We start from the raw sequence: 19,827 nt of genomic DNA, 5'->3' as shown, positions 1-19,827 counted from the left end.
CCTGCCTCATTGAGATAAAAGAGTGGATGTCACTACACTTCTTGCGCCTTAGCTCTGAAAATACGAAAATGTTAGTTATTTGTCCATCTAAATGCTGTGACTTGTTCTCAAAAACTGCTCTGAACATTGACTTATGTAAGATCAACCAGAGTGACTCAGTTAAAAATGTAGGTGTCATATTTGACCCTGATCTGTACTTTCAAACACACGTGAAGAATATTACTAGAACTTTCTTCTATCTTCGCAACATTGCTAAAATTCGTCCTATGCTGTCTCAGTCAGATGCGGGGATTATAATTCACGCTTTTGTTACTTCCCGTCTTGATTACTGTAGTGCACTACTCTCCGGTCTCCCGAAGTCCGAAATCAAGAGCCTTCAGCTGGTACAAAATGCTGCAGTGAGGCTTTTAACTAAGACAAGAAATTTTGATCACATTACCGCGATTTTAGCTAACCTGCATTGGCTCCCTGTTAGCTTAAGATGTGATTTTAAGGTTGTTGTTGGTATTATACAAAATCATACATGGACTTGCTCCCTCATATCTTTCAGATTTAATTTCCCCCTATGTTCCGGTCCGGAGCCTTCGGTCTGAAAATACTTGTCTACTAGTTATCCCAAGAGCCAAGAAGAGATCCGCAGGTTCGAGAGCGTTCTCCATCCGGGCCCGGGTGCTGTGGAATGATCTTCCCCCTGAGATTCCATCTGCAACCTCAGTGCAAATGTTTAAATCTAAGCTTAAAACACACTTCTACTCTATAGCATATGAATAACTAATACTTTATGTTGATAATATGTGTATCATTTGCCCTCATGTAGGTTAATCGTCTGTAATAATAATTTGCAATAGTCTTTGATCTGTGCAGCCCTTTGAGACTCTTGTCTGATTAAGGGCTATACAAATAAACATGACTTGACTTGACTCTTCCTCCTGAGCTACTGCCACCCCCATACATGCAAAATCTATGAAAATAGTACATGTGTTTTGCATAATATCTATATCTATATCTATATATTCTTCTTCAGTATATTCCAATTCTTTTCCGAGGTAACGCATTCTGAAGACAGCCTGTCTCATCTATAACTTCCTGGACTGTGACATCATCAGAGTAACACCAGTACCCTCACAAGGCAGTCACCCTATTGTAAATTAGTCGAAAAGGTCACGAGTACTTTAAGCAAAGTTTTGCTATTTTTTGTGGGTAATGCATAAGTGTTTTGTCGCAGGTGGGTGCAACAATGGCACAACAAATGGCAAGCAGAAAAAAATGGGGTAAACAGGCAAAACTAACACGCAGAGAGCTAACAGGGGTTAACCCAGCCGGGACACGGCAGGCTAGAAGGCTGCTAAAAAAGGCTAACTGGGGCAGATCGGCGGAAAAACAGAAGCCCTCAGTAAGCAGCCAGGCTAACCAGGAGCCAACAACAAAAAAAGTCCGGCTAGCTGAGTGCTAACAGGGGCTAACCTGGACCAAACAAAACTGGAAGCCTTCTGGAGACCGCACACTAACAGGGAAGCTATCTGGACAAGACTATAATAATTGCAAGCCAAGCGGCAAAAAGCATGAGAGGAAAAGTCACAATCACATAACTTAAATGTGGTTCAAAAAAGGATTGAGGAGTTACCTGGACAATTTTCTACCTACAGTATCAAACAAGGCAAAAAAAAGAAGAAAAAGCATATCTGGCGACCTAAAAAGAGGCAAGGGCAATAAAGGAACACACGTTATAATGGCAGCAGGTAAACTTACCTCACAAAGCTTTTGGAGATTGAAGCACCAACTCAGTCAAATCAGTCACAAGGCCCCCAGCGACACAGAGCTTTTTCTCCATGCAACAAAAACAAGTTTTTTTTCTTTTTGGAGGGACCTTGCAGGTTTTAAACAAAGTTACAATTTCTTCAAGCAAGAATGAGCTCTCTGCAATCGCTGTTTACTGTAATCGTCGTCTGCTTCAAAGCCGGCCATTTAGAAAGTGTTGTTTGCCTCCAATGAAGTTACAGCTCTACAGGAAAGAAGCCTTATGTTTCAACTTTGACAACAAATTTCCAGAGACCCCGGTGAGTGGAATATTTATATATCTGAATGATTGTAGGGAGGAACACTACACATCCTGTGCAGACTTGGAAAAAAACCTTTATAATAAAAAACTTGGTTTTACAAAACACAGAAATGTCCAAACCAGAAAAAAAGACAGAAACTGGAATTGGAAATGCAAGGAGCAAAGTAACAAAGAAACCAAAACAAAAAAAGTGGAAAGGGGCGCTCAAGGCCCTAAAATTTAAAAAAAGAAACATGTCATTCATTTTGCAAAGATTGCAAACCAACTGAAACGTCTTTATTGCTTTAATATTGATTAAATATTGATTTAATATTTATAAGTAAAAAAATCAGATACCAGCAATATTAAAAAATTAGAAAGCCAGCAATATTTTGTGTTAAAAAAAAGTATGGATAAAAACATAACCCAATTTCAGAGAAACATGGACCGATCCGTTACTTGATTTGAGGTAGGTGGTGGTATATTGCACACATGCCAATCTTTGACATTAAAAAGCTATAAAGATTATATTGCACACTCTTTTTTTACAAACAAAATAAAATGCATCTTTAGAAAAGTAAATAAAAACAACATATGCTTGTTTAAAACCAAAGGTGGCAATCTTTTATCAAAATGAATTTGATCTAACCGTTAGAGCCGTTTATTCACGTACAAAGACTTATTTCTTTGAAAGCTTTAAAATAAAACAGTCGTAGACTAAAATATTAGTCTCGGGTCAAGGTTTGTTTTTGTTTAATTGTAAAAAAGTGTTAGAATTATTTTTCAAAAGCAGTAGCCTGATGCGTAAAGGTATGTTTATAGAAAATAAAAATCACCTGAATTTTTTTTTTAAGACAAAATCACAATCTTGTTTTTTTTTCTTCTTTATCTATTCTTTTAAAGCACCCAAACTGAATTCATACAAACAGGGTCCACGATGGTGCATGGGAGTTTGCCTTTTTTGTGGACTTGGAGAAGGCATTTGACGGTGTATAATGGGTAGCCCTGTTGGAGGTGTACTGGGAGTATGGCATACAGTACAGTCTATCACGGGCTGTGCGGTCCCTGTATGCCCAGTGCCTTACTTGCTCTTTTTGTCTTCATGCGTCCTCCAAGCGGAGGCCTTTTCCGGCCTTTGCCCCCCTTGGGACAAAAGAGATCCACGGCCTTGTCTCCTTGGCCATGAGGCATGGCGCAACCCAGGCATGTAATTAGGTTTGCCCATTTACCTCTTTTTTCCTCTCTAAGGGCTGATAAAAAGGCACGATGGAGTCAAGAAGGGTAAAGAGAGCCGTTTTTTGCGGGAGGGGGTCACCATGGACAGAAAAACAGTGACGGCAACAACAACCAAAATTATTCGCCAGGCCAGACAAAAATGCACTCTGCCGTCCCATTTGCAGCGATATGCAATATCCGGATAATTGATTTTGGCTACATAAGTGCAGTTAGAATAGCCAAAAAAAGAGGCACCTGGCTCGACAAAAGTGCCCTCTGCTGGTCCAGATGATGGCTCACAGAATGTTTTACTTCCCACAACGCACTGGCAACAAAGTACGAAATGCGAAGTAGCGAGGATTTATTAAGATACTAATATTAACTACTAATAAGTTGACAAAGTAGTAGTTTTTATCTATCTAGTTAAATGTCTGATCAATGTAAGATAAATCCAACATTATAATCATAGTTTAAGGTATGTCTTCTAAATTACTTTTTTTCGCACGCCCCTAGGAAGAAGAGAACCTTTCGCAAATTTATTCCATTATCTTAAAATAAGCCACAGTCAAGAACATATAGCTTAAAACGTGCAACCCATACAAAAACAATTACTACAGAGCTTGAAGTAAGTCTGGGGGCAACTTGGAGAGCGCGAAAGCGGCACCTCATTTGGCTAGCATAGCTTGGTTACTTGAGAGCAGTCAATGGAGTTAGCCGAAGGCTGCAATAAACGCCCCGCTATCCCCTTGGAAACCGGAGACCCACGATCCACCTGCGGTAGACCCCCTCCACAACTGTGCCGACAACTTGTTTATTTGCAGTCTGCTTCCTTGTTGTCTTGATGAAGTTTCTCGTCATGACAAAGCCATTTGCAATGGTTTGGGACACAATAAGCTGTTTCAACTCAGTTCTTATCAAACTGGTTCTCATCGCACACCAGTTTTAATGCTTAATTCTAGAAAAGTGGAAAGTAGAAGTTCTCCAACCTACGACGAGGAAAACATCACTGAAATGACACTAGAAATGAAATTATCTGCATTTATATAGTGCTTTTCAAATCAATTACTCCCCAAAGCGCTTTACCATGTGCTCCACATTTCCCAATAGCGGCCTTGTATTGCAGCCATGTGAGACGCTAACCTGCTTATTGGGGTGTTAGGGGTTCAGTGTCTTACCCAAGGACACTTCGACATGTAACACGGACGAGCCGGGATTCGAAATGGGATCCCTTGATCCCAAAACGAGCGGTCTACCTCCTGAGCTACTGCCGCCCCACTAGAGGTGGGAGGTCCTAGTCGCAAGGTGGAAGTTTTGTCAAATAAGATTTTTCATTTCCTTTTTAAGTGATATAACAGCTTGAGGCAAGTTAAATCCAAGAGTTTTTAATACTTTTTAATGCCTTTTGTAGTTAAATTTAGGACAAAATCGTTTTAGTTATACACACAGTATAAATCTTATTAATGTGTTCACATTTTTAAAACTTTCGAAAATAGGATTTAAGATATCTTAATGTCAATTAAGGTCTTACTGTTAGAATAATGAATTCAATGCCTTTTAAGACTTTTTAAGGATCCACGGGAACCCCGTAAACATGTAAAATGTATTATGATAATTAAACTATTGCTAAAAGCTTTTTATTACAAAAGGCTGGTTTTATCAATTGAATGTTTGTTTAAAGGCCGTTCTTAAATGCAACCAAAGGTGCTACAATCATGATTTCAGCTAATAAAAAATGTTTTTGAAGTTACATATACCACCTCGAATCACCTTTTGATGGAAAGATGTCAGTGGATTCTGTTCTCATTTTTAAACCCTATCACTTGGATATTTTTGCAGATTTGGTCCAGAAACTATTTAAAATATCACATCTCAAAATATTGTAAGATCATAAATAAGTAAACTGGTGGATTTGTTTAAAGGGACAGTGTGTATTATTTGACCACTAGATGTCACTGTATTGTCATGCAACCCAAAATGAGTGCTAAAACCACATGGAGGAATAATAAGCTGGATAAATAGATAGCTATGTGATTTTGTTCGGAAGCACCAAGCTACATTGCAATTTGGAGGATAAAATAGAAAGGTGATCAATTCAGATTGTGATTATATTGTAAAAAAAAATATTGTCTCTATTTTGTAAACATATCTCCAGCTCAGTAGCCTAGATGGTAAGGCGCCCGCTTTGAGACTGGGAGGTCGGTGGTTCGCGCCCCGGCCGAGTCATTCTTAAGACTTAAAAAGTGGTCGGCGGCGCCCTCTATTGGCTGCGGCTGCATCGGCTCGCTACAACGGGTCAGGTGCAATCGACATTTCGTTCTGTGTACATTGTTACACAGAATGACAATACAAGGAAATTATTATTATTATTATTATTATTTAAAGGGGCAATGTGTTTTAACACCTCCTAGTGGTAAAAACAATTATTAAAAACAATATTAATTTGAATAATCAGTAAAAATACATGAACCATCATATAAAAGTACATTTTTGAATACTCTTAGGTCGAGAAATTAGCATTTATTTTACATAGCATGAGCCGCACTTAGAAGTATCTGTTAATTATCCAACATATTGCTCCTAGAAGTACCCAGTACTTTGAGTCTATGTAGCTTGATTTCTTTATTGTGCTTTTGAAGACTCAGTTTTGGTTAGGCTACATCATAGAATGACATTTAGTGGTCACATATTACACTATGTCCCTTTAAAAATAAAAAAGGAATAATGGAGCAGTCAAATTTGGGTTATTTTTGACCACACTTATTGGAACTCATTCTTGTTTGGACCTACATGCTTTGACAGTGTTAACATAAATTGGGCAAAAAATAAAAACAAAATAGTGTGACATTTCACACACCCTAAGACATGCTTGCAAGATTTCCTTAATTATATGCCACAACATTGTTTGCTTAAGACCATCTCACTGTTTACTCACTGTCAAACCCATCACATTTTTTTTATGTTGCAGTCTCGCACTAGGAAGAGAAATTCGAACTCGGGTCAAATCTGGCTGGAATAACATGGCTGGTGTATTTATACAGACATTACCTGCTTAAAGGGGAAAAGTGCGCATTACCGACGTGGCGGCATGCTGGCAAATTTCTCACTACTTAGAGTGCGCTAGGAAACATAGCTACAATAGCAAAATAGCTATTGCAACCTCTAGATACAGTAGCTAAGTGGCTAAAAAAGACATATATAGTAAGATAGAGAGAATGTTACCATATTTTCACGCTCATAAGGCGCACATAACAGAGCTCGCTTTCCTAGTCTCAATAAACTGGCTAGGAAAGCGAGCTCTGTTGTGGGCAAAGAGCTGGACAGCCTAACAACAGTAGCTGAGAGACGAGCACTGAAAAAGCTGAGGTCAATCATGGAGAATCCATCGCATCCACTACACAGCGTTATCTCCAGACAGAAGAGCAGTTTCAGCGACAGACTGCTGTCACTGTCTTGTACTACGGACAGACTGAAGAGATCTTTTCTTCCTCATGCCATGCGGCTCTTTAACTCCACCCGGCAGAGTAAAGGACCACATTAAACCACACCACCTACATTGGATATTACCGAATCTTACTGCAATATGTATTCTGTGTAGCACTATTTAGTTACTTTATATAACACGCTACAGTGGGCATTTGCACGTCACACTGGGTATTTGTATATTGTATTCTTTTGGCTTTATTATTGTACTGTTCTCAGCTCAGGGATGCTGCTGGAAATGTGAATTTCCCTTCAGGGATGAATAAAGTATCTATCTATCTATCTATCATAAGTCACAGATTTTCTTCAAATTGTAGGGCGACAGACAGTAGCTCACTGGTCTTGGGGTTGGGCGCCCCAAAGAATGGGAGGTCACAGATTCGAGCCTCGGCCAAATCAACACTTACAGCATTTTTGGGTGAAATCCCATGTTTTTGTCAGATCATTTACTTTTCCAACGAAATGCAACTTCTATGTGTCTCTTTTGACTTATGAACGTCTCTTCTTTAAATGCCATCATCTCCGTCACACGCAATTCATTGTTAGCGGAAGTGCTCATGGACGCTAACGCTGTGGCGTATCTAGCAATTTGAAAATGATTGTGCTACCAGAGGCTGAAGAGAGTTGTCTCCCCAAATATGAATTTAATCCCAAAGCTCACTTTCCTTCCATTGAATTATTTTTGTGTTTTCGTCCGCCGTGCTGTGTTGATTTCTACGCTACGCAGAAGACAATGCAAACCAAGCAGCTGTCGCCGCGAGAGAATTGAAGATCGAATCGAAGGTTCGCAAGTTAGAGGAAGCTGAAAAACGAACTCTGAAAAGTTTTTATCCGTGTGTTTTACTTTGTACTCAATACTTAAATAAACCACAACCAAACTCAGTTTTTCTGTTGCTGTATTTTTAAACAAGCGCACTTGTATGTTTGTCTGTGATGTGCCGAAAAAAGGACCAGATAACTTCGCTAAAAACTGTACATGAATAGTTAGTTATGTACTGTAGATAGATAGATAGATATATACACAGTATATAGCTATGAAGTCAGAAATCTAGTCATCTAGGCGTATCCTTTTACACTTTGAATGACAGATCTGAAATTCTGACTTCCTTTGTTTGCACGCTCAGCTATCAGACTTCAGTTTGGCTGGGCCCAAAGCAAGTGGCTTCCATCAGGGCCAATTCAAACAGACGTTTGACCCCAGACATTTGCCTAATGTGTTTTTGTTGCGTGGACTCTCGCAAACGTCTCGGCCCACCGACTCTCTGCGCTTTCAGACGCCCCCGAGGAGTCTGCAGTGGAGAGGGGCCCGGCCTCGTCCGTACGGCAGCAGCCGAATGGGGCCCCCGGAGTTCGTCTGACCCCTACCGTGCCGGCCCAGGCGGCTGCCCGGCGCATTGCGGGACGTCCCCCGTCGCACAAATCATAACCTCCCGACAATTGGCCCCTGACAATTGCCGTGGTTGCACAATTTATTGGTCAAACTTATTGGTGTTTAGGGTGCAGCTGATTCTGTTTTAGTGGCGTTCCGACTTGACTTGAAACCCCAATAAATTGCGAGTAGTTTTCATATTTGCTGAGCTCAGCAAGATACCCCATGGTGTCTGAGCAAACTTTTTTTTCTTGTTTTTCTTTCTCCAGATCGCATCAGGGATATTATATTGATCCAACAATGACTTACTTGAAACCTGTCGTGGGTTCAAATCCAGCTCCAGACTTCCTGTGCGGAGTTTGTATGTTCTCCCCGTGCTTGCGTGGGTTTTCCGGGCACTCCGGTTTCCTCCCACGTTCCAAAAACATGCATTTCAGGTGAATTGGCCGGTCCAAATTGTCCCTAGGTGTAAATGAGCGAGTGAGTTGTCTGTCCCTGTGTGCCCTGCGATTGGCTGGCAACCAGTTCAGGGTGTCCCCTGCCCACTGCCCGATGATTGCTGGGATGGGCTCCAGCACCCCCGCGACCCTACTGAGGATAAGCGGTGTGGCTGATGATGAGATGATGAGATGATGAGAACAAAACACAGAAAAATTGACCATGGCCAACCCAAATGCCGAAACACTCAAACAAGTTAAGCACCTCGGCACCCAAGTTGGTCATGCTTTTGTCCCTCCAGATGAAACGGGACACAAGAAAGCGGCCATGTCACTCGGGTCAGGGTGACACAACATTCTCTTCTGTTCAACAGCAGGGCCTGACAGATTTCACTGGTTTACCCCTGCCGTATCATACATCACTTAGAACATGTCTAAAGACCCCATTATTCTTTTACAACACATCTCCACTCATTCCTATCACCAACAAGAGCTCTAGCTTCCACTATATTTATTTCTCTCTCCTCCAGTGCACTCATAACACCATCCATCCATTTTACCTCAAAATAAAGTAAAATTTGGACTATAACATTTAAAATGAGTTAAAATAATCTGACAGGGGACATTTTATTTATCTGTCTTTCATATTCATATTATAGCATTTCATGTCATTTGTCATGATTGCCAAAGTGAAGTCACCTGGGGGCAATCGTTTGGCGCGCTCTCTGATTGGCTGACGTTCTCCTCTTAAGCGTGACAGCAAAATTTAAGAAGTGATAGAATGATCATGGCGGTAATTAGCAGTTGCGATGCACACAAACTTTATCTTTAATCGCAGAATTTAACAAGCTCTTGAATCAGTTGCGCTTTTTTGTTGATGAAAGAAATCACGCATCCTAGACAACTATGAGCCAAATAAAAGAGGTCATATAATACACAGTGTCTCTTTGAGATGTTCCTTGTAATTTTTAGACACATCTTTCAATCCAGCAGCTTTTCTGATGGATATTCTGAGCGCCTAACCCCCTCAACCCACAACCCCCTTGGTCGTGAGAGGACTCTTTCGATCACCAGAAGCTCAGCACGACTTTGCTTAGTGACACAGCAACAAAAAATTTGCTTTCAAGGATTTGGACGCCAACTGGAGCGTAACTTCTTACGTTTACCGGAAAGCAAGCACGACTTTCTTCTTCATTAATCATCGTTCGGTACCAGTTAAAGAGCAAGGGAGACAAGAATAACTCGACAGGCCTTCCATGGAAACGCGCGCCAGGATTCGGTTACAGGAGTAGCAACTTTTGTAGGTCAGGGAAAAAAAAAAAAAAAAACTCGCAGTTGCCTGGGAAACAATATGGAAGAACAGAGCGGGGACAGGTAATGCCGGTCCAGTGCAATTAGGAGAGCTCATTGAATGAGATTTACTGGGTGGGGAGATTGTAATTGAGGGGTTTTTCTGCAGCTGCACCTGGAAGGGACAATGGAACGTCGTGTTTATTTCTCTGTGGGAAAAACACAACTTTTCAGCAAAAACTATTATAATTAAGTTGTGTTTTCTATGTCAAGATCTTGACAAACAATCCCTGGAATATAACGCCTGCTGCCTTATGACATTTTCACTTTAATTTCAGAGATATGATATTTTCGGCACCTTTTTGCAGAATTTGCCCCGCTATACATTAACAACTTATTTCATGTGCCCAAAAATATTGAATTGAATGCGACTGTGGGAGGCCAATTGGGACAGGCTAGTCGAAAATGGAAGATACAGTTATATTAAGGTTAAAACCTCGCTTAGTGAGGGCCGAGCTACAAATTTAGTGAGACAAGTCAATTTAGACTATGTCTCAATATTGTCGCATAGACAAACAATTCAGCAAATTTGACTTACTGTGAATTCCCAGGATACAGTGACCCCACTTTACAGCTTTATCTATCTATTTTAGAATAAAATGTATTTTCAGATAACTCTAGTGTTTGTTTTTTCACATAAAAGTCTCACCGGATTGTAGGTTGCACCCCTGGCCAAAGATAAAAAAAAAAATGATTTATAGTGCAGAAAATACTGTATTGATTTTAAGCTAAGGTGAGTTGAGTATATATTTTTCTTACGACTCCACGTAAGATGCCGTCTACGAGCCTCTCGGGCCCCATGTTTTTAATTTAGTTTCTTGGAGCCGACGCATGGTGGCTTTCCCAGCCCATTAATAGGAAGGTGCTTATGGATAGTGGAAATACCCGCACAGCTGCAGCCGGGCCATATGCTATCCTGCTGTCATGCGCTCAGAAAACACTTAGGTGCCTTTTTTTTTGCACTACAGTAGCGTCAGCTGTCCCACAGATATTTTGAATGCTAATACAGCAAAAAAAGTCTTCTATAGTTTTGTTATATTTATATTTTGGAGAAGAGTCACAATGTGAACCAGAATTAGCCAAATTGAAAAGGCCCGAAAATAACGAAATAAATGCATGTATGTAGAATTTCTGCTGATACTGGATTGTGTACTCTGACAGTACCTGGAAAATACCCTGGGTTCTAATATCAGTATTGATACGAAGTGAAAAAGTTGCATCCATACAAATTCTATTCATCTGAACTCAAATGCACGGAAAGTTGCAACCAAGGCATAATTGGTGCGCTAAAAACTAGGGCTGCAGCTAACAATAATCTTAATGATAGATTAATCTGTCGATTTTTTTTTCCATTAGTCAATGAATCGGATGAAAATATTTACATTTTTAATTTCTTTCTCTATTCAAATGTTGAAGTTTTGGACATATATAAAAATAGTGCACAATTATTATATGAAACAATCAAAAAATCCAGGCGTTTTCAAATAGCCTGACAATAAACAAAAATAAATACAAATCCATTTTATAGATTTTTATAGATTTTTTGTTGCAGCCCTAATACACACAAAACAATTTTTTCACACGGTTTTAGCTAGAGTTATACAAATCAGTGATTGAGGTAGGAAACAATGGAGGAAGACACCCGGCAGTCTCATTGTTTGTGTTGGGAACCCGGCTGATCCCGTTTAATCGCTGCATAATTCCCGCAGTTGTCATCAAGGTCTGTTTTTACAGCAGAAAGAAGGTAAGAGGGGGGTATTGAGGCATAAAAGGTCGGCCAGTGGTTAAGTGGAAGATCCTCGGGTGGGTGGGGGAGAATAATTGCTTGCAGGATTGGCTTGTCTGAGCTGTCCACGACAAAGTGGCATTGTTCGTCGTCTAAACATTTGGATTGAAATCTTAAAACGTCAAATTGCGTTACAGGGGTATTAGCAAGGTATAACTATATCGAATTACTGAATGAAATGCAAAAAATGCTACTTATAAAATAAAATACTGTAATTCCTAATTTATTGTGGTCAATGGGGACCAGAACCCCTATCAATATGCAAAAATCTGTTAAGTAGCCATGCCAAATTTCAAAATGCACTACGAGTTTCCGCTCGCAGCAATAGTCAATCGAGTATAATGTCTCACGGCGGCACGGGCGCTGTTCATTTTAGGCGGAAAGAAACAGACCAAGAAACAGAGCAACCATTTCAAGCTTTTACAAGCACTTTAACCAAAATTAAAGCACTTTTAAAACCTTGAAAACAACTTTAATATGAATTGTAAGAGTCAATCAAGAATAATGGATCACGGCCGCATGGGCGCTGTTCATTTTAGGCGGAAAGATCAGGAAAAAAAAGATGCCAAGCATGACAAATGTGCTATCTCGGCCTGCTCTCAACAATAGTAGAATGGATCACGAACAGAACAGTTCACAAAATTTGACTCGGGCCACAATGTCATACTTCAGCGGCCTGCCTCGGAGGAAAAAAAAGTTCTGCCGGTCCTTGCAATAATCGACCGGGGATAATGTATCGCTGCCAAAGCTGTGCATTTCATGTTGGGCGGGCAAGAACGGCATTCTTTTCCACTAAAAGTCCTTCTGCCAGTCCCTGCTTGCAGCAATATGGGATTGGGTATAGTAGATCGCAGCCACACAAGTGCAGTTCAATATATTAGTGTCAAAAGGGGAACAGCCAGTCCAGACAAAAGGGACTTCTGCCAGTTCTCTGCTTATAACAATATTAGATTGGCGGTTATGGATTGCAGCCACATAAGTGCAGATCTATTAAAGTAGGAATATGGTAACAGCTAAAGAGAGCTGTAAGGCCTGACAACGAGCGCTCTAGTGGTCCTTGCTTGTATCAATATGCAATCGGAATAATGTATCACTGCCGAATGAGTGTAGTTAAATTTTAGGCGAAAAATACCCTAACGGCAAAAACGAGCCGCAAGGTCCGTCAAAACTGCGCTCTGGCAGTCGTCGCTTTTATCAATATGTGATTGGGGATGATTTATCACTGTCGCATGAATGCAATTCATTTTAGGCGGGATACAGTAATGGCAAAAACGGACCGTGAAGCCTGGAAAAAGTGTTTTTTGCCGGTCCCCACATTTTTGCTCTTTTCGTTCCCGACACCGCCATCGCTCGCCACGGAAGTCCCACTCTCTTTCAGAGCGACCTGCTCCCCGCGACCATCGATCACCGGATCGTGTGTGCAATCCTTTCCCTTCTTCCCAATGAAACTGTGAGAAACGTTACGCGAGTGGGTCCTGTTTCCGTTCGGGTCCTGACACGACGTAGCAAAGGATTACATCATTGCCATATCATTCTGGACTTCTTTTCATAGGTTGGTTTTTAAACTTAAAAAAGATTAATAAATATATAGAAAGGTATGTATGTTTTTTTAAATCATATACCAAGACAAACAACATTTTTTTTAACTGCGATACAATATTTTATTTATGAGAATATTTCAGCTTGATTTCCCTCTACTAGACCCATTCTATATAAGAACTGTGCAATAAAACACTGTAAAATGGTAACACAAAGTACAATGTTTAGAGCGTCCCACTACCTCCACCTGAATAGATCCGATCACCTTTGTCTTTCTTTGACCACTAAATATAAACCCCCGGCGGAAGAAAATAAAGCCTGTAATGAGAAAAATTCAAACATGGCCTATAGATCATTCCCCTTTGCTGAAAAAAAATATATTTTAAAGCTCAACACTAGACGGCACTAATGTTTGTACTGACCCTTGAATCCCGTGTTTTGTTAGATTATTAAAATAGGTCACTGAATATGCAGTTACATTTGCACTATACCATTAATATTCCAGCTATATTAATTTTATTCAGGGTTTGTACACCTTTTTTAAAGCACTTTTTCGATTTTTGAATTTTCCAGTACCTTCAAAGGTTGAAATCCAGTGACTATCAAAACAACTTTTCTGTTGACTTTGATGACTATCTTGCTGCTAGCACATACTTTGTGCTATTTTGAGCTGTCCTATCTATGATCTCCAGTCTTTTTGTGTAAATGGTCTGCTACAAACTGACATGAATTCTGACATTTCACATCAACAATGTAAGTGCAGCTTCAATACACCACTCCCCACTTGTGTACAAACACAGGAATGACTCCCTAGGTGTACTAATTCAGTTAAATGTAGTAGGTGGGTAAGTGGATCCCTTAACCACTAAGGACGTTGGGACACCATTTCCTGTTAGGTATTTTGGGCAAGTACAGCCTGGCAGCCCGTATGCCTCTCCAGGCCAACAAATATTTCCACCCGGTCTCAAACCAGGGACCTTTTGATTGTTAGGCAAATATGCTAACAACTGCACTAAAAAAAAGGCAAAATAGAAAGAAGGTACTGAATGTATAGAAAGCAGAAAAATGAGCCTACTTTGACTCATTTTAATGATATTGATCCGAAGTTCGAAGTTGAGTACATTGAATCTTTCAATTGTCTTTGCGTTTTGTATTACTTATTTTCATCTATATTTTTTGCATGTTTTTCAGAGGCTCTGTTTCTAAATAGGTTAAAATAGAATTATTATTTGTTTGCATTTTGTCATTTATCTTTAGCACTGAAAAGTTATTCTTTTTTTTATTGTTTTGCATTTTCAGTGATTCTCAGGGATCTCTTTACATGACAACGCCACAATGACAAGAGCAGGCGTGTCAGCGTCATTTTCATGCACCTTTAATAAACAATCTTCACTTATTTAATAGTCTATAGAGCCAGACTGCTAATGAACATAACAATGGCAAATAATTTAAGCATTTTCAAGCACTTCCAAAATTTGAGCATTTTCCTGACCCTTGGAACGCAACATTAAAATGTGAGCAATTTTAAGGATGTCAAGCACCTGTACCAATCCTGTTTATTATTTAACCATAACATCATTACTTTTGTCACAATTTCCATTTGGTCGTTATAAATGCACTTAATGTTTACCCACACATTTGAATGAAGTATTTACTTCTGGTATTCATTTGATGTTTTATTATATCCTTTCATTAGGTACTTTCCCAGCAAAGTTTCTAAGTGGTGTTCTGATGAGTTTGCCCAAATAATATTTTAATACCTTAAAACTCCAGCTAGGTCTAGTTTAACAAAGGTTTCTTGTACTGCCTTACTTCGACTGGAAGTTAAGTTTCATTTTTGTCAATCCACGCCCCTTTTCTATAAAAACAGTGGTCCGCCATTTTTTGATGCTTGTCTAGGGAGTACTTTGTCCTGATGTCCTAAGCTCTGAATGTTCTATGTATTTCTTATTTTGTTTCTTTGTTATAAAACTCCTCAAAAGAATTGCTCTCTTCAGCTCTTGTTTGTTCATCCAAATACTCAGTCCCAAATCCTGGCGGTTGAACATACAGCGGGGCACAGATGGTTGATGCCAACAGTATAATTTGCAATACTAAAGAATTTTAATCTTTCTTATATGTTTGATTTTGTTTGTTTGGTGGGCACAAATTCAAGTCAGCTTTGTATATTTCTCTTCGGATTAGTACCAGAGGTGGGAAGCATAAATATATTTATCATCTTTTAGACATCCTGGAGGAGTTCTAGTTTTAGTCGCTGTCTAATGAAGGCCCTACCTCAGGGGCGTAGAGATTTATCCAAATGACACTAATTTACATATGATGCACTTAGCACGGAGGAGGCCCGGTTAATTCTATTTTGTTTCTTCCCCCTTTTTTTTTCTTTTTCTGGGCGTCATTAGCAGCGGGCTCCAATCTAATTGTCCCAATTTCATCAGGCCCATCTTGGTAAAGCCTCGGCGAGCTCATCAGAACGCTGCCTTTATTGCTAAGTGTCCTCTATTGCATTAGCGCGCAATAAAGCGGGCCAGGGCCGGCCGGCCACGTTTACGCCCAATCTAATTAATGCGGGGGCCCACTCGCTCTTTATTGGGACACAATCAATTTTTATCCAGTTTAAAGCTGGCGTGCCTTTCTTTTATTGTGCAGCCCATCCCCCGCCGCTGTCTTATTACGCCTTAAACATATTACGTGCTTGTTTTGGAAAAATGCTAATGTTTGGACTGAGATATCCTACTTGCAACGTTCAGTGTCCGTACACCTTTTTCATGGCCAAATTCAAGAATGTTTTTAGACTTTCAAAGCTAATTTTCCATTTTTTTCCCCCAGTACTATAAAAAGAAGAAATCCAGCACAGGTCAAAAGAACGTGAGCCTAATGCTTAGTTTTTAAACAGCAACTCTAGCCCCAACCTTATTTTGAAACCCTAACTTGCAGCCCATCTTGCTCCATCTAACCCTAGCTGTAACCTTAGCACTGTTCCAAATTGTAACCCTAGCTCTAAACCTATTCTGGAACCCTACATTCAGTTTGGAACCCGAATATAAAGCTCTAGTTCCTAACCCTAAACCTACACCTAGCTGTAAACCCCAACACTATTTCAAACCCTAAATTTAGTTTAATACCCTAAAAGTAGCGTAAACTTTAGTTTCTAACCCTAGCAAGTAGTTCGAGCAACACAACAATACAATTCAAGCATTTTCAAAGATTTCAAGCACCCATACAAACCCTGAATGTTTAACACTCTCCTTTTTTACATTATTTATGTTTGTTAGAGACAGGGTTTTTAACCCTTTTAATGGCCAAATTTAAGCACTTTTTAAGGACTTTCAAAAATAATGTTCCAGTTTCTCCAGTACCATTCAATAATAAATAATAAATTATTATAGTTTTAATAGTAATTATTGATTAATTGATGTTACCATTATTATTTTTATTGATCCCACTAACATTAAAAGAAGGAGTGCATAGTTTGAGGTGTCTTTAAAAAGTTTAAAACTTCAAATGTTCTCTATTAAGTATGTGTTAACCATTCCCAACTGAGTTCAAAAACCCGTTTTATTTTAACCGCAGTTATTTTTATCATCTGTGTTGTGGTCAAAGAGCGCATTAGGCTAGGGGAAAGGAGGTGAAGGGAAGAAGAGTAATTTCACGCGTGTGCTCCTAGTTTTCTTTTTTTCTCGGATGAAAGTTGTGAAAACAAGAAAATAACTGTTTCAAATACGATTCAAATATCAACTTAACCCCCCAAAAAGATGAAAAAGTTTAGGCAGGTGCATCGGAGGCACGTACTCGCACGCGCAACAAAGAGGCTGCATTAAGAATTCCAGCCAAAAGATGGCGTCAGCAAGTACCACCTTGAATTTAATGGCAGCTACCAGTAATCACAAGGGAAGAAGAAATACAAACTTCCCCCAACTGAGTTCAAAACTCAGTACAACTTTTATGAGTATAAGTATAATAAAACAGCGTATATAATTTTGCAGGATAAATGTACAAATTTTCCTCATGTACATATACACTTTGTATTAACAAGACTCTATATAAGTTCAAGCAGACGTATTCTTGAATATTCTTATGTTCCAGGCTTTGATTTGCATATTCCACAGTACATTCACCATTTGAATGTTGCTCTTGGCCCATCAAAAGTACTTTTTCAAAATGTGTCCATCTCAAAAACGAAATGACTTTATTGCCTTTTTGTCAGTTCCACTGACAACCAGTTCAGGTATCTCCTGTTAGCTGTCCAAAAAGCAGCTGGGGTGTGCTCCATTATTATCTTCATCTCTAAAACTTATAAAGCAGCGTTAGTGCAATGGTTTTACTGTAAAATCAAATTTTAAAGTATTCCAATGGTAGTATTTTCATGGTAGTTCCATAACAATATTTCCGTTATATATCTGTAATATTTTCTTATTGTGACAATGAAATAGTGTAGTGTATGTATAGTATTTCTGTAGTATTTTTGTAGTAGAATTTTTATTATCGTAATACTTTGCCATTGCAATCCTTTTTCCTTTGTGGTTAACTGCAAATGAATGGCTGGATTAAACCCAAGAGGATCCAAGTGTGGAAAAATGTCTTTGATTATTTTGCTTACCACTGTGCTCAGCATCTTTCCTCTATAATATCAGTCGTATATGTATTCTGTGGTATTTATTTATTCTTATTATAAAGCAAAACAATATTTTATGTCCCTGTTCATTTGCATTCAATTAGATATTCATCCTTGTAACAATTTTCTTTTATTTTTGTAGCTTTTCTATAAAAGTAATGTCATAAATGGTGAAATGGTCTGTATTTATACAGTGCTTTTCAAATCATCAAGACCTCCAAAAGCACTATATAATGTGTTGTGTTTCATACCTACCCATTCATTTTAAATCAGCTAGATTTAAAATGAAATGATCTGCATTCATATAGCTTTTCGAATCAAAACTTCCCCAAAGCTCTTTAAAGTGTGCTTCACATTTCCCAATAGTAGCCATGCAGCCATGTAAGGCGCTAACCTGCTTATTTTCAACAATTTTTTCAAAAAATGTAATTAACTTTTTCCCTTTACATTTCTCTTTCCTTTCCTTACGCGCCCTCTCACACTGGGTCTTTAGCTCACCAGTATAATGCAAAAACGACGTATAATCTCCCACTTAATTATAATTTTTCCTTCAAAACAATTAAATCTACTTTTTAGCTTCACCTATTTAATGTGAAAATGACGCATCTTGATCTGCAATAAGTTATCTTACTCATTCGTATTCCAATCGATACATTTTCATTCCATAATTTTTTAGACGAAAGTATTCATTAATGATATTTCAAAATTTTTATATAAAAATGCCTTTATCTCAAATGAATCTATTCCAATTCACTCAATTAAATTTTTTCACGTCTTTCCAGTCTTTAATTTTCCAATTTTGAACTGAAAACAAGAATATTTTATCTTTTTCTGTATTATTTTATCTTTTTCTGTATTATTCTGGCATTATCTTGATTTAACACATCTAAAATAACTCACTCATATTTTTCCTAAACTTCTCACTCCTTAATTTATATTGATTTTCAATTTTAAAAAGTCAATATTTTCGACTCCTCGCGACACTTTCTATCAGTTCCTCTTAAAACATCACTTTTTTAAAACGATCTTTGCTATTTTGAAAAGTGATTTGCACCTCTTAGGAGTACTTTATTTTAGCCGTTTTTTTTTCTTTTCTCTAAGCGCATGGGCGACACAAAATACACAGACAGGAAGAAAACGTTTTTTAGGAAAGCCGACAAACAATTCACAAGACACACAATTTAGACACACTGGGCCCAGACAAATGGATTTGTAATTAAAAATTGATAAATTGAAAAATTTTCATTTTTATTGAAGCCATGCGTTTCACTTTGACCGGTTCATTCTTACACAATGAAGTTTGCAGAGATTTACTTTAAAACGCCACCGTCTATAGAGTTTTAACTGTCTTCAACAGAAGATTCACCGTTTGTGTATCTTAACTGTGTTAGACTTTACACTATTTCAACAGGAAACCCCACCTTTTGCGGACTGTTTCGAAAATGTGTATTTTTGGGCTAGTAAGCAGACACTCTTCTTTATTCGTACTCATTTATATGGAGCCGATTGCTCCCTGCGGGGCCTATTGCTCCCATGGCTTCTCTTAATATTATTAATAATTATATATTAATAAATGAATTTTACCTGAATACGTACGCCAACTTGGTTCGAATGGAAGTTTTCCGAGCCGATTTCAACAACATCTTTCGTTTATAGCCTGATGTTGCTATGGCCGCCATTTTGTTTTCCACTACAAGGACGCCATGCGTTCGTCTGCATTCCGCGAAAATCAACCCAAAAAAACACCATCCGGGTCACGGCACCAAAAATGTCAGAGTTTATAAAGATATAAACTCTTTGCAGGCGGAATTATTTAGATAAAAACACTTATTGAGTTTTGATCTCCTTTGCGAATTAAGCGAGCACGGCCCAGTCGCCATCTTGCCAGGTTGCCCGGGCCGCACTGACTACATCCTGTCAGTGGGCGTGGTTTATTGAAAGTCACACATTAACAGGAAATGAAGTCACACATGAGTGTCATATTACATTACAATGAAATTA

This window comes from Urocampus carinirostris, chromosome 18 (assembly GCF_059441175.1).
Source record: "Urocampus carinirostris isolate Australia breed hairy pipefish chromosome 18, RoL_Ucar_1.0, whole genome shotgun sequence".
Taxonomy (NCBI): Eukaryota; Metazoa; Chordata; class Actinopteri; order Syngnathiformes; family Syngnathidae; genus Urocampus; species Urocampus carinirostris.
The sequence above is the reverse complement of the archived record's forward strand: the minus strand, read 5'-3'. Positions refer to the sequence as shown.